Raw genomic sequence first — 12,571 nt, 5'->3', positions numbered from 1 at the left:
TGGCCTCCTATACTACGGTGCAGTGGTCAACTAACTCATCCTCCCTACAGCCCTTTTCCTCATTCACACTGGGAGCAAGTACCTCATACCTGTTCCTCCATTCCTGAATTCAGGACCCCTCTGCCTGCCCTACTTAGTCACACCCTGCTGTCCCTGACCACTGACCGAATTTGAGGTACTTAATCTACGGGGTGTGACCGCCTCCTGAAACAAAGCATCCAAGCAATTCTCCCTCTCCCCGATGTGCCACGATGTCTGAAGCTCAGACTCCAGCTCATCAACTGAGCCGAAATCAAGCAACCAACACTTGCTGCATGTGTGGTCACTGCAGCTTGCAATGGGATCTGCCAGTTCCCACATCATGCAGCTACAGTACCATACCAGCCTCCCTGAACAGGCGTCGGAATGTGGCGACTAGGGGCTTTTCACAGTAACTTCATTGAAGCCTACTTGTGACAATAAGCAATTTTCATTTATTTTCATACAGCACATCGCCTGCCCAGCCATCTCTACTTAGTTAATTAATTCGTATCAGTGTGTTTTTCAAATTTAGCAGATTCCCTATCAGCCAATCAGATCACAGCTTTCCTGTGGCATCACTTTTTCAATTTTTTTTCAGCTTCAGTAGAATCCCTGAAGTAAGTTACTTTATACTAACAGAGTTCGATGCTCCACCCACCGAGACTGCGCCCTGGAGACTAGGCTGTAAATCCCCGAGTGACTTTATACTCACAGAGTTCGATGCTCCATCCATTGAGGCTGTTCCCTGGAGACTAGGCCGTGAATCCCCGAGGTAAGTTTAGGCTTCACCAGTCAAGACTGCTCCCTGGAGACTAGCTAAGGGGTTCAGCTGATAATTTAAGATCTCACTGCATCCGTTAAAAAAAAACAGGTTTGTCCTCGAACTCGCCATGAAGTTTTGAGGGTTTTAATCTTTCATTTGCCAGTACATCCCTACATTTAACACACATGAACTCTGCATCTTGATTTGCTTTGGCACAATTAATAAACCTATACATCAACTAATCATCTTTATCCTGTTTTGATCCTGTTTTCAGCTTCTTCTTCATGGGTTGTTCACCAAGGGAGCTCACACCTGTACTACTGGTATCTACAAAATGGAGGAATCTCTCTCGCATCCAGAGCATGTGACATCAGTGTGGGGGAAGTGTGATCGGCTCCCTGCCTCCGCATCTGGAGCGGCAACTCCATTGATCTTCAAGATGAATCTGCTCCTGGGTCTGCATGCTGATGTCAGGAGGAGGCGGTCTGCCTGGCTGGGCTCTGGGCCTGCCCACTACTGAGGGGGCACGCATGCGCGGGATGACCGGCATTGTTAAAAGCTGGTTGTGGCCGTTGAGCACTTCATCCTGCGATTAATGGCCCGTGACTCTCCCGACACTCGCCCGCGAGCCCGACTTTGAAAATGACTGTTAGCGACCAAAGAGTTTCGTGAGCACATGTCCATAACCATTGAGGAGTATGTTAGGTTCAATATACTCCTATATTTCACATTTTGAAAAAGGACAAGGACCCCACAGATTGTGGGTCACAGAGACCCATATCTCTTTTGAACGTTGACATCCGACTACTAGCTAAGGTGTTGTCGCTGCAACTGGAGTCCTGTGTCCCAGAGGTGATAGCAGATGAGCAGTCAGGTTTTGTTAAAGGTCGGCAACTATCAGCTAACGCATGGCGGCTGTTGAATATTGTCCTTTTCCCCTCTCCAATTTCCAAACCAGAAGTGATTGTGACCACGGATGCTGAGAAGGCATTCAATAGGTAGAGTGGGAGAACCATTTTGATGTCCTTGGGAAATTTAGTTTTGGGCAGAAGTTCATTTTGTGGGTTTAGCTATTGTATAGGCCTCCTGAGGCCAGTGTACATACAAATGCTTCTAGCTCAGTGTATTTTTTTTTATTGAATAGGCAGGGGTGTCCTCACTCGCCAATCGTTTATGTTACCGATTTGAGCCTCTGGCCATAGCGCTGAGATCTTTAGGTAAATGGAAGAGGCTAAGATGGGGGGAGGGTACATGGGGTGTCCTTATATGCCGATGACCTGCTTTTGTATATTGTGGATCCAGTCTGCTCTATGGATGATAAAATGAAGTTTGACTCCTTTTCAAGGTACACACTGAACATGAAGAAGAGTGACTATTTTCCTGTTGACACCCCGGGGAGGGAAGCCAATCTTGGGAGTATTGCCGTTTTGTCTTGTCAGAGGTAGCTTTCATTATCTGGGTACCCAGGTGGCCCATGATTGGCCATTGCTCCATTGATCTGGTAAGCAGGGTGAGATATGTCTTGGAGAAGTGGGAAAGCCTCCCTGTCCAGACTATTAAAATTAATATCCTCCCAAGCATCTCCCTATTTTTCTTCCTAAATCTTTTTTCTAGGATTAATACTTTTGTGACCCCCTTCATTTGGGTGGGGAAGACCCCAAGAATCTGTAGGACATTTCTTCAGAGGGACAGGCAGTCAGGGGTCTAGAGTTTCACAACTTGCTCTTTTATTATTGGGCAGCCAACATAGAAAAGGTGCCGGAGTGGATGGGGAGCCAAGCTACAAATGGGAACAGATGGAGGCAAGTTCTTTTTGGGGCTCTAGTTTAAGAGCTTTGGTAACAGCCTTGCTTCCCTTCTGTTCAGTGAGGTACCCGTCAAACCCAATGGTTGTGTCCACTTTCAGGATATAGAGGCAATTTAGGTAGCATTATAAATTGGGCTCCGTTTCCTTGCTGGCTCTTACTTGTGACGATCACCTGTTGATACTGTTGAGTCTTGACACGACATTCAGGGCAGAGGAGGGAATTGGCTGGAGAGTTTTGGGAATTTTCTTTGTGGAAGGACAGTTTGGTAGTTTGGAGGAAGGTTCAACTGTCAGAGGCGGTCTCGCCCGTTACCTCCAAACGCATGATATTGTCCCACTTTTCATACATTTTCCTTGGCTCCGCAATCCTTTGTTGAAAAGGATACCATCACTAGCAGGGTCTGGTGGGAAGAGCATCTCAGGTATCTATGGGTAAATCCTGTCTATGGAGGTAACCCCACTGGATAAGGTGCATACAAAATGGGAGGGTGTACTGGGACTTACTTTAGATGAGGATATGAGCTGTGAGGCCCTACACAGGGCAAACCCCACACCCTCCTGTGCACGCCTAATTCAGCTCAAGGTGGTACATAGGGCTCACCTAACTAAGGCTAGGATGAGTGGTTTCTTTTTGGGAATTGAGGACCGGTGTGAGCGGTTTCCCTGGGGCTGGCGAATCACACCCTTATGTTTTGGTTCTGTTCCAAGATGGCAAGTTTTTGGGTCTCCTTCTTTAGCACCATGTCAGTGTTTCTCAATATTGATCTGGAACCTTGTCCTTTGGTGGCCATTTTCAGGGTTTGGACTTCCTGGGGCTGCAGACGGGGTTGAAGGCCGATGTTCTTGCCCTTGCCTCGTAAAGCCCGGAGGCGGGATCTGCTGGGATGGAGATCGCCTACTCAACCTTGATCTGGTTGGGTGACCTCATGGAATTTTTACACCTGGAGAAGGTCACGTATACTGTCAGGGGGTCAGTCGAGAGTTCTACCTGAGGTGGTAGCCATTCAGTTCCTACTTTAATTAGTCACCAGCAGTTGTTGCCGGGGTGTTGGGGGGGGGGGGGGGGGGGGGGGAGTTCTTATTGTTGGGGAAAGGGTGTTTGTTTCTTGGGGTGGAATTTATACAATTGGTTGTGTTTCTCCTTAGGAAACATCCACGTTCAGTGCCGATACTGTGCTGTTGTTATGTTTGCTATAAATGGAAAACTTTTAATTAAAATATTTTTAAAAATTGGGGAGACAAAATGCAAAAGAAAACCACCAAATTAATTGCAAGAAATAAGGAATTTGGATGGAAGGCAAAAATATTAAAAACAAAAACCATTACCAGATGAACAGGAGCAGCACGGTAGCATTGTGGTTAGCACAATTGCTTCACAGCTTCAAGGTCCCAGGTTTGATTCCCGGCTTGGGTCCCTGTCTGTGCGGAGTCTGCACATTCTCCCCGTGTCTGCGTGGGTTTCCTCCGGGTGCTCCGGTTTCCTCCCACAGTCCAAAGATGTGCAGGTTAGGTGGATTGGCCATGCTAAATTGCCCTTGGTGTCCAAAATTGCCCTTAGTGTTGGGTGGGGTTACTGGGTTATGGGGATAGGGTGGAGGTGTGGGCTTGGGTAGGGTGCTCTTTCCAAGAGCCAGTGCAGACTCGATGGGCCGAATGGCCTCCTTCTGCACTGTAAATTCAATGAATGATGTCAACACACTTAGAAAAGGGATAATGTAAAACCATAGCGAAGAGAACTGTAATATCATTCTGAACTGGAAGGACCATTACTGGATACGAGATATGAAATCGTTAAACTGCAAAAATAGATGTGCCAGATTCATTGCAAGAATGGTCATCACATCAAAAGACACATATCAGCAAACATGACAGTGGGTAAATTTTCAACCGTCATCTCTGCTGCCCCCCCCCCCCCCCCCCCCCCCCCCCGCCACCTTGGTAGCCAGGAGCCCTTGCCTCCTTGGTAGCCAGGAGACGGATCTTACTAGCGTGGAGGGACTTGAAACTGCTGAAATCAGGGGTATGGGTTAGGAACATGGCTGGATTTCTCAGGATTGAGAAGATTAAGTTCGCCCTGAGAGGATCAATGTTAGGTTTCGTTCAGAGGTGGCAGCCGTTTATCAACTTCTTCGGGGAAAACTAAACTGTTAGCTGATTCAATAAAGGTGGGGGTTAGGGAGAGTTAGGCTATTTTTGTCTAGCTTAGGCAGGAACAGTGGGAGATGGAGGAGTGTGATACGCACTGAATTATGTTTACATTTGTATCTTTTGTTATAAAACCATAAATGCCGTAATTTATTTTATAATTTTATAATTATAATTTTATAATTAAGGGACAATTTAGCGTGGCCAATCCACCTAGCCTGCACATCTTTGGATTATGGTGGCAAAACCCATGCAAACACGGGAGAATGTGCAAACTCCACACGGACAGTGACCCAGAGCCGGCATCGAACCTGGGACCTCGGCGCCGTGAGACTGCAGTGCTAACCACTGCACCACTGTGCTACCCCATAAATGTCTTCATAAAATATTTGTTTAAAAAAAACTAAAACTGTTCAAGAGGAAATAGCACAAATTTTTTTAGCTAAATAAAAGTCCTTTTAATTGCATTCCTGTTTTTCATTCGGCTACTACACAGGATATAATAATGAGTCAGAGTCTAGCAGCAGAGTATCTACATACCGTAAACCTTTCTCTGCATAAATATTGGTCAAACTTGCAGATACTCATACAATGATCAATGCAAAATCATCACGAAAGAGGAAATCTTGCACCATTGTCAAAAAGCTGGGAGCTGATACTGAGCCACTGTCATCCTCCCATAGTTAGCCAAAACTTAGAAGAATCACGGTGGCATTGGAAACCAATAGAAAAATAAACTCCTGTAAGCGTGACGAAACTTCAGAACAACGACATCTAGCAAAAACAGAGGTGAGGAGCAAATGTCAACAGTTAAAAACTCTTTCTTCAACAAAGGCCCATCTGCTCAATAATGACTGACTGGATGTGCATATGTACATTTACATTTGCTAGAAGAAATAACATTTAATCGGAATTAATTGCCTTCATTTTGTTTGTTTTATTATTCCGTTTACAGGCTTGTTTCTGAAGGGACCATGCTATAACAGTCTCACCTATAAGGTGGTATCGAGATGATGGTGTCCATGGATTGTGTGTCGCTTTGCATACTCCCTTTCTATTTGAAGCAATCTTTAATCACTGAAGTCCAGGTCCAACTCATCTCAGTAGGGATACATTGTACAACCAGTATGGTCACAAGAACAACAAGTACATCCCCATCACCCCTAACTTTGTAACTGAGCTTGCACGGCTATTATTACAACTGTCCTTCAAATACAATTAAAGGCAACAGAGGAATGCTATGCTGTTAGTTTCAGGTGTGCAAAAAACGCATGAAGTTTGATCTTATAGAATCGGAGAATGTTTACAGCACATCAGTTGCATCGGTGCTCGCTCTCTGCAAGAGTAACTTTGTTACTTCCACTGTTGCAACCGTTCCCATTTGGCCTGCAATTTTTTTTCCCTTTCAGATAATTATGTAATTCCATTTTGAATTTATGATTGAATCCGCTTCCATCACGCACATGGGCAGTGTATTTCCAGATCCTAACTAAACATCAATACATGAAGGAAATTGTTGAAACAGTATCAATGTGATTTCAGAAACTTCAGTTTGATTTTGGACAAAAATCTTAAATATTGAGAAGAGGCAAATTATTGAGGGACAATACACACATATAGAACATAGAACGATACAGCGCAGTATAGGCCCTTCGGCCCTCGATGTTGCACCGACATGGAAAAAAACTAAAGGCCATCTAACCTACACTATGCCCTTATCATCCATATGCTTATCCAATAAACTTTTAAATGCCCTCAATGTTGGCGAGTTCACTACTGTTGCAGGTAGGGCATTCCACGGCCTCACCACTCTTTGCGTAAAAAACCCACCTCTGACCTCTGTCCTATATCTATTACCCCTCAATTTAAGGCTATGTCCCCTCGTGCTAGCCACCTCCATCCGCGGGAGAAGGCTCTCGCTGTCCACCCTATCTAACCCTCTGATCATTTTGTATGCCTCTATTAAGTCACCTCTTAACCTTCTTCTCTCTAACGAAAACAACCTCAAGTCCATCAGCCTTTCCTCATAAGATTTTCCCTCCATACCAGGCAACATCCTGGTAAATCTCCTCTGCACCCGTTCCAAGGCTTCCACGTCCTTCCTATAATGAGGCGACCAGAACTGTACGCAATACTCCAAATGGGGCCGTACTAGAGTTTTGTACAACTGCAACATGACCTCATGGCTCCGGAACTCAATCCCTCTACCAATAAAGGCCAACACACCATAGGCCTTCTTCACAACCCTATCAACTTGGGTGGCAACTTTCAGGGATCTATGTACATGGACACCGAGATCCCTCTGCTCATCCACACTAGCAAGAATTTTACCATTAGCCAAATATTCCGCATTCCTGTTATTCTTTCCAAAGTGAATCACCTCACACTTCTCCACATTAAACTCCATTTGCCACCTCTCAGCCCAGCTCTGCAGCTTATCTATGTCACTCTGTAACCTGCAACATCCTTCCGCACTGTCTACAACTCCACCGACTTTAGTGTCGTCTGCAAATTTACTCACCCATCCTTCTGCGCCCTCCTCTAGGTCATTTATAAAAATGACAAACAGCAACGGCCCCAGAACAGATCCTTGTGGTACGCCACTCGTAACTGAACTCCATTCTGAACATTTCCCATCAACTACCACTCTCTGTCTTCTTTCAACTAGCCAATTTCTGATCCACATCTCTAAATCACCCTCAATCCCCAGCCTCCGTATTTTCTGCAATAGCCGACCGTGGGGAACCTTATCAAACGCTTTACTGAAATCCATATACACCACATCAACTGCTCTACCCTCGTCTACCTGTTCAGTCACCTTCTCAAAGAACTCGATAAGATTTGTGAGGCATGACCTACCCTTCACAAAACCATGCTGACTATCCCTAATCATATTATTCCTATCTAGATGATTATAAATCGTATCTTTTATAATCCTCTCCAAGACCTTACCCACCACAGACGTTAGGCTCACCGGCCTATAGTTACCGGGGTTATCTCTACTCCCCTTTGTTGCACGTTTTGCTATGGGTGTAAAACGCGTTTATTGGGGTGTATTAACTTGCCTCTGTTAAAGGCCGTGTGCTTAACACCACTAGGCTCTGTCTATGTATCTTCAGCTCGGGAGTCGCCAGGTGCTGTATCTAGACACCTCACAAATATTCCAAGGTCAGGTTCAAAGTAATAAAACGATACACCGATTAGTAAGTTCCAAACGATCAATATTTATTATACAATTATAATAAATACGCATGCACACACTAAGGGACTAAGCTATGACTAAACTAAGCAATCAGAATACTTAACTACACAGGAACAGGCAAGGTCAGGGAGCGAGGCCTTCGTCCCAGTCTTGGTCTGCAACCTTCAGAAAGCGTGCTGGTCACTGGGGGTCTAGCGGGCTTGGTTCGCGTAGCGAGCGTCGTATTGGCACTTACGGTTCGGCGGCTGGTGCTCAACGGCTGGAGTCAGGATACACGTTCAAGGTCTTGGTCAAAGCCGGAGCACGAAACAACAGACAGGACCATGGGTGGGGGTCTACTTTTATAGGGGTCCCCAATGTCCTTGCCTTTTCCTGGGCAGGCTTTACCTTCAGGTATCGATTGGATCGCTTCCAATCGATATCTTTTGAATTCCTCCAACGTGAGGGTCTTTCTCGATGGTGGGGGCGGTTTCTATAGTGGATACTTCTGGTGCCGCTCTGTCTGGACATCCACTCAAGTATCTTATTCAAACACAAATGTTGCCATTGTGTGTGCCCAGATCTGGATTGCCTCATTAATATGCAAAGCGTTTTGCTATTAACACCTTTGGGTTTGAGATCTTCCACCTGGCCAGAAACAAGTTTTGCTGCTTGCAAAATGCTAATGAGTGTTTGCAGGCTTGGCTAAACTGCTTTTCCCTGCAGTCTTAGCAATTCTCCATCTTGTTTAGTTCAGTGTCCATTTTAGGTGGCTACAGTGGCTACACCTTCTTGAACAAAGGGACAACATTTGCTATCCTCCAGTCCTCTGGCACTATTCCTGTAGCCAATGATGACCTAAAAATCAAAGCCAAAGGCTCAGCAATCTCTTCCCTGGCTTCCCAGAGAATCCTAGGGTAAATCCCATCCGGCCCCGGGGACTTATCTATTTTCACCTTGTCCAGAATTGCCAACACTTCTTCCCTACGCACCTCAATGCCATCTATTCTAATAGCCTGGGTCTCAGCATTCTCCTCCACAATATTATCTTTTTCTTGAGTGAATACTGACAAAAAGGTATTCATTTAGTATCTCGCTTATCTCCTCAGCCTCCACACACAACTTCCCACCACTGTCCTTGACTGGCCCTACTCTTACCCTAGTCATTCTTTTATTCCTGACATATATTAGAAAGGGGGGGGGGGGGCTACCAAAAGCAACCCAAGATCGATTCCGTTTTCTTTTGGCAAGCGTCAGAAAGTGAGTTAACATTATGCAAAAGATGACAGATTGTATCAGTTGTTTTCATATGATCTCAGGATTGCTGAGAACAAGCTGATGGCACCGGCTTAAAATATTAGCCTGTGAATATTTTTTAATCAGTCACAAACTGAGTTTCTGTCGGTCAATGTATTACTTTAGAAAACAAGAACATTTCAACATCAAAATTTGGGATTTGCATTCCTACTTGGTGGTTCACAAATTTGTACAAAGACGTCGCCTAATGGAGCTGACTAGAAAGAAAAAGCTGCGTCATTCTCGCACATTCCCAAATAGTCCACAGCAGCTGAGTGTAAATTGGCAGAGACTTGTCATTCAGCTGTATTTCTGCCACATTGATCGATGCATTTAGAGTAGGTGACAGAATAATGATAGTGGATGAGTTGTAATATTTATTGTGATTATATTCACCTCCCCTCAGGCTATTCAAATGTTAACAAACCATCAGATTTTCTCTTTTGTCACATGATTTTGTTTGTTCTTTCGTCCTGACTGTAGCAAGAAAGAATTGATAAGACAACAGTGACACACTATAAGACACACACCATCATTTCCTGTACATGTAGTGGGGTGCAGTTGCCAACAGGTTATTTGAAAAGCTCCATAAGCAAAACCATGATAACATGGGGTTCATATTTTCTATCTCTGGAAATACAATAATTGCATGCTTTCACAATTGTTCAGTATTCTTATAGCTACAAGGCCAGCTCCAGCTCCTTGAGTGTGGCAGATCTCTTAACATTAAATCAATGATTTTTCTGCCAATAAACCTAGGCGAGATTCTCCGCACCCGCGGAAAATCGTAAAACCGTCGTAAAAATCGGGCGTGTTTTACGACGGTCGCGAAGGCTCCATTTCCCGACGTATTCACTTCCGGGAAATGGGCTAGTAATGCGGCCGCGTCAATTATGTGCGTGATGACGATGGAACGCGGCGACGACACGATCACGCCCACGTGACGCCGTAAAAAGGGGCGGGCGACCACAGAATCTGTCGGTCAGGATGTCGGAGGCGAGGAGAGCTGCTCCTCGGTTTGTGGAGGCTGACGTAGAGGCGCTGCTCGATGCCGTTGAGCAGAGGAGGGGCATCATCCGCCCGCGGAGAGGGCATCGCCAACCTGCCAGCGCGGTACGCCAGGCCTGGCGTGAGGTGGGTGCTGCCGTTAGTGCTGTGGGGCAGGCCCCTCGCTCAGCTGAGCAGTGCCGGAAGAAGCTACACGACCTCACCAGGGCTGCCAGGGTAAGTGCCAAGAAGGTGCCCCCTGGTCACAACCATCCATCCCCCTTAACTTAATCACCCACCATCCCCCCCCCCCCTCTGGCACGGGGGGGGGGGGGGGGGGGTGGAGGGGGATTGGGGCAGAGTTATTTGAGGATGGTTCACAAAGTTGTCACAGACCCAGCGTTCTGGCCCCGAGGAGAGATGCAATCGTCTTATGACAACTTGACCCCCCCAAACTGTGCCAGTATCTAAACGGCCTGCTGATACCTGCCGTTTTGTAATGATCTACCTATGTTCCCTCCCCCAACAGGCCAAGTCCGCTCACAACCACCGTGAGCGGCACAAGACTGGAGGGGGTTCGCCCAACCTGCACCCCCTCACCACCTTTGAGCAGAGGGCCCTGGACCTTGTTGGGGGGTCTGCTACCCGGGATGTCGCGCTATGCGAGGTTGGCGGATCTGCAGCAAGTGAGACAACCCTGCATGACAAACACCCCCCTCCCCCATCCCCTGTCCCTTCACACACCCTGCCCACTGGGACACCTCCCCCATCCTCTGTCCCTTCACACCCTGCCCACTGGGACCGTCCAGCGGCCTGCCGAGCAAATCTAAATAACCTATCTCATTCTCTTCCCTAGGACGTGATGCCGAACGACCAGGGCCGTCTGGCTCCAGACGGAGACAGGAATCTGCCGCCACCTCACCCGGGGCTGCACAACAGAGGGTGCCCGATCAGCGGGCAGCCCCATCCTCCCCAACCCAATCTGCAGACCAGGACGCCCAGAGGATTGCGAGACCACAACCACCAGAAATGGCCAGGGACAACCCTCCGGATGCTGAGCAGCCCCACACCCTGGAGGAGGGCCTAAACACTGAAAACCTCGGGCTTGCGGCACTGCTATCTCCCACAACATCCATCATCCCGGCGGGCCTATTTAGTGATGAGTCTCCTGGGGCACAGTCTGGTTGGCACATCACAGCTGAGCAGGTACAGCAGGTGGAGGTCGGAGCAACCGAGGGCCCGGACTCGCAGAGGCCAGACCAGGCCCAGGATGCAGCTGGCTCCCAGACGTTTTCTGAGTTCCTGGAGTTTCTCAACCCACCCGCACAGCCGATGCCTCAAGAAACCCAGGGAAACAATAACGGGAAGAGGGCTGCCTTCCTGGCTCTGCAGACGCTGTTAGAGGAGTCGAACCGCGTTCAACAGCAGGGAGTGGTGCCGCTCATGGCAGAGACCCAGTCCGACACCGCACAGATGGCATCCGCGGTGGAGGCAATGGGTCAGGTTATGCAAGGCATTGGGGTTAATATGCACGCGTCATCCTCGGCCCTGGACAGGGTTGCCCTCTCACAGGCAGCAATGTGCCAGAGCCAAAACGACATTGCCGGCGCCCTGCGGGCCTTGGCCGAGTCTCAGCAGGTCATTGGCCAGTCGCAGCAGTCAGTCGCCGAGATCATCAACCGCCTGACATGTGCTGGATGGCGTCGTGCACACACAGGTTGAGATCGCACAGTCCCTGGCGGGAATGTCTAACTCCCTGGACTCCGTCTCTGCAAACCTTTGGATCCTGGTGGATACCGTTGCAGGCCTCCAGGACTGGCAGCGCCAGGTGTCGGTGGTGCGACGGGGCACCTCCCCGCTCGCACCTCTGTCCCAAAGTGAGGCCCGGGGGCCACCGGGCTCCCCGAGGGAGGAGGAGGTTTCGGGGTCCGTCCCATTAAGGCCATCACAGGACGTCCCGGAATTCTCGGCCTCCCCCCGTCCCATCCCTGGTGCATCGGGTGGGCAGCAGGCAGAGCAGGGTGGCACAATGTCACCCAAGACGCCCGCAGAGCAGCCTGGCCCATCAAGGCCGGGTCGCCCCAGGAAACGCTTAGCCAAGGAGAAACGAGTCGAGGGGGGCGATTCGCAGCAATCCTCCTCCACTCCTGCTGTATCATCTGGGGAGTCACGTAGACGTAGTGTCAGGGCCCGTAAGGCAAGTAAGATAGACACTGAGTAAGTTGGCACGGGTGAAGGGCACAGTTTAGTTGTAGGGGCTAGGGCACCTGTAAATAATTGTTAAAATTAAACGCACTGTTCCACCTTACTTGTAATACCGTGTGATTGTTCCACAGCCACAGGAATCGTGATGGTGACCGAGTGTCGCTGG

Source organism: Scyliorhinus canicula, chromosome 12, assembly GCF_902713615.1.
Source record: "Scyliorhinus canicula chromosome 12, sScyCan1.1, whole genome shotgun sequence".
In the NCBI taxonomy this organism is placed as follows: domain Eukaryota; kingdom Metazoa; phylum Chordata; class Chondrichthyes; order Carcharhiniformes; family Scyliorhinidae; genus Scyliorhinus; species Scyliorhinus canicula.
The sequence above is the reverse complement of the archived record's forward strand: the minus strand, read 5'-3'. Positions refer to the sequence as shown.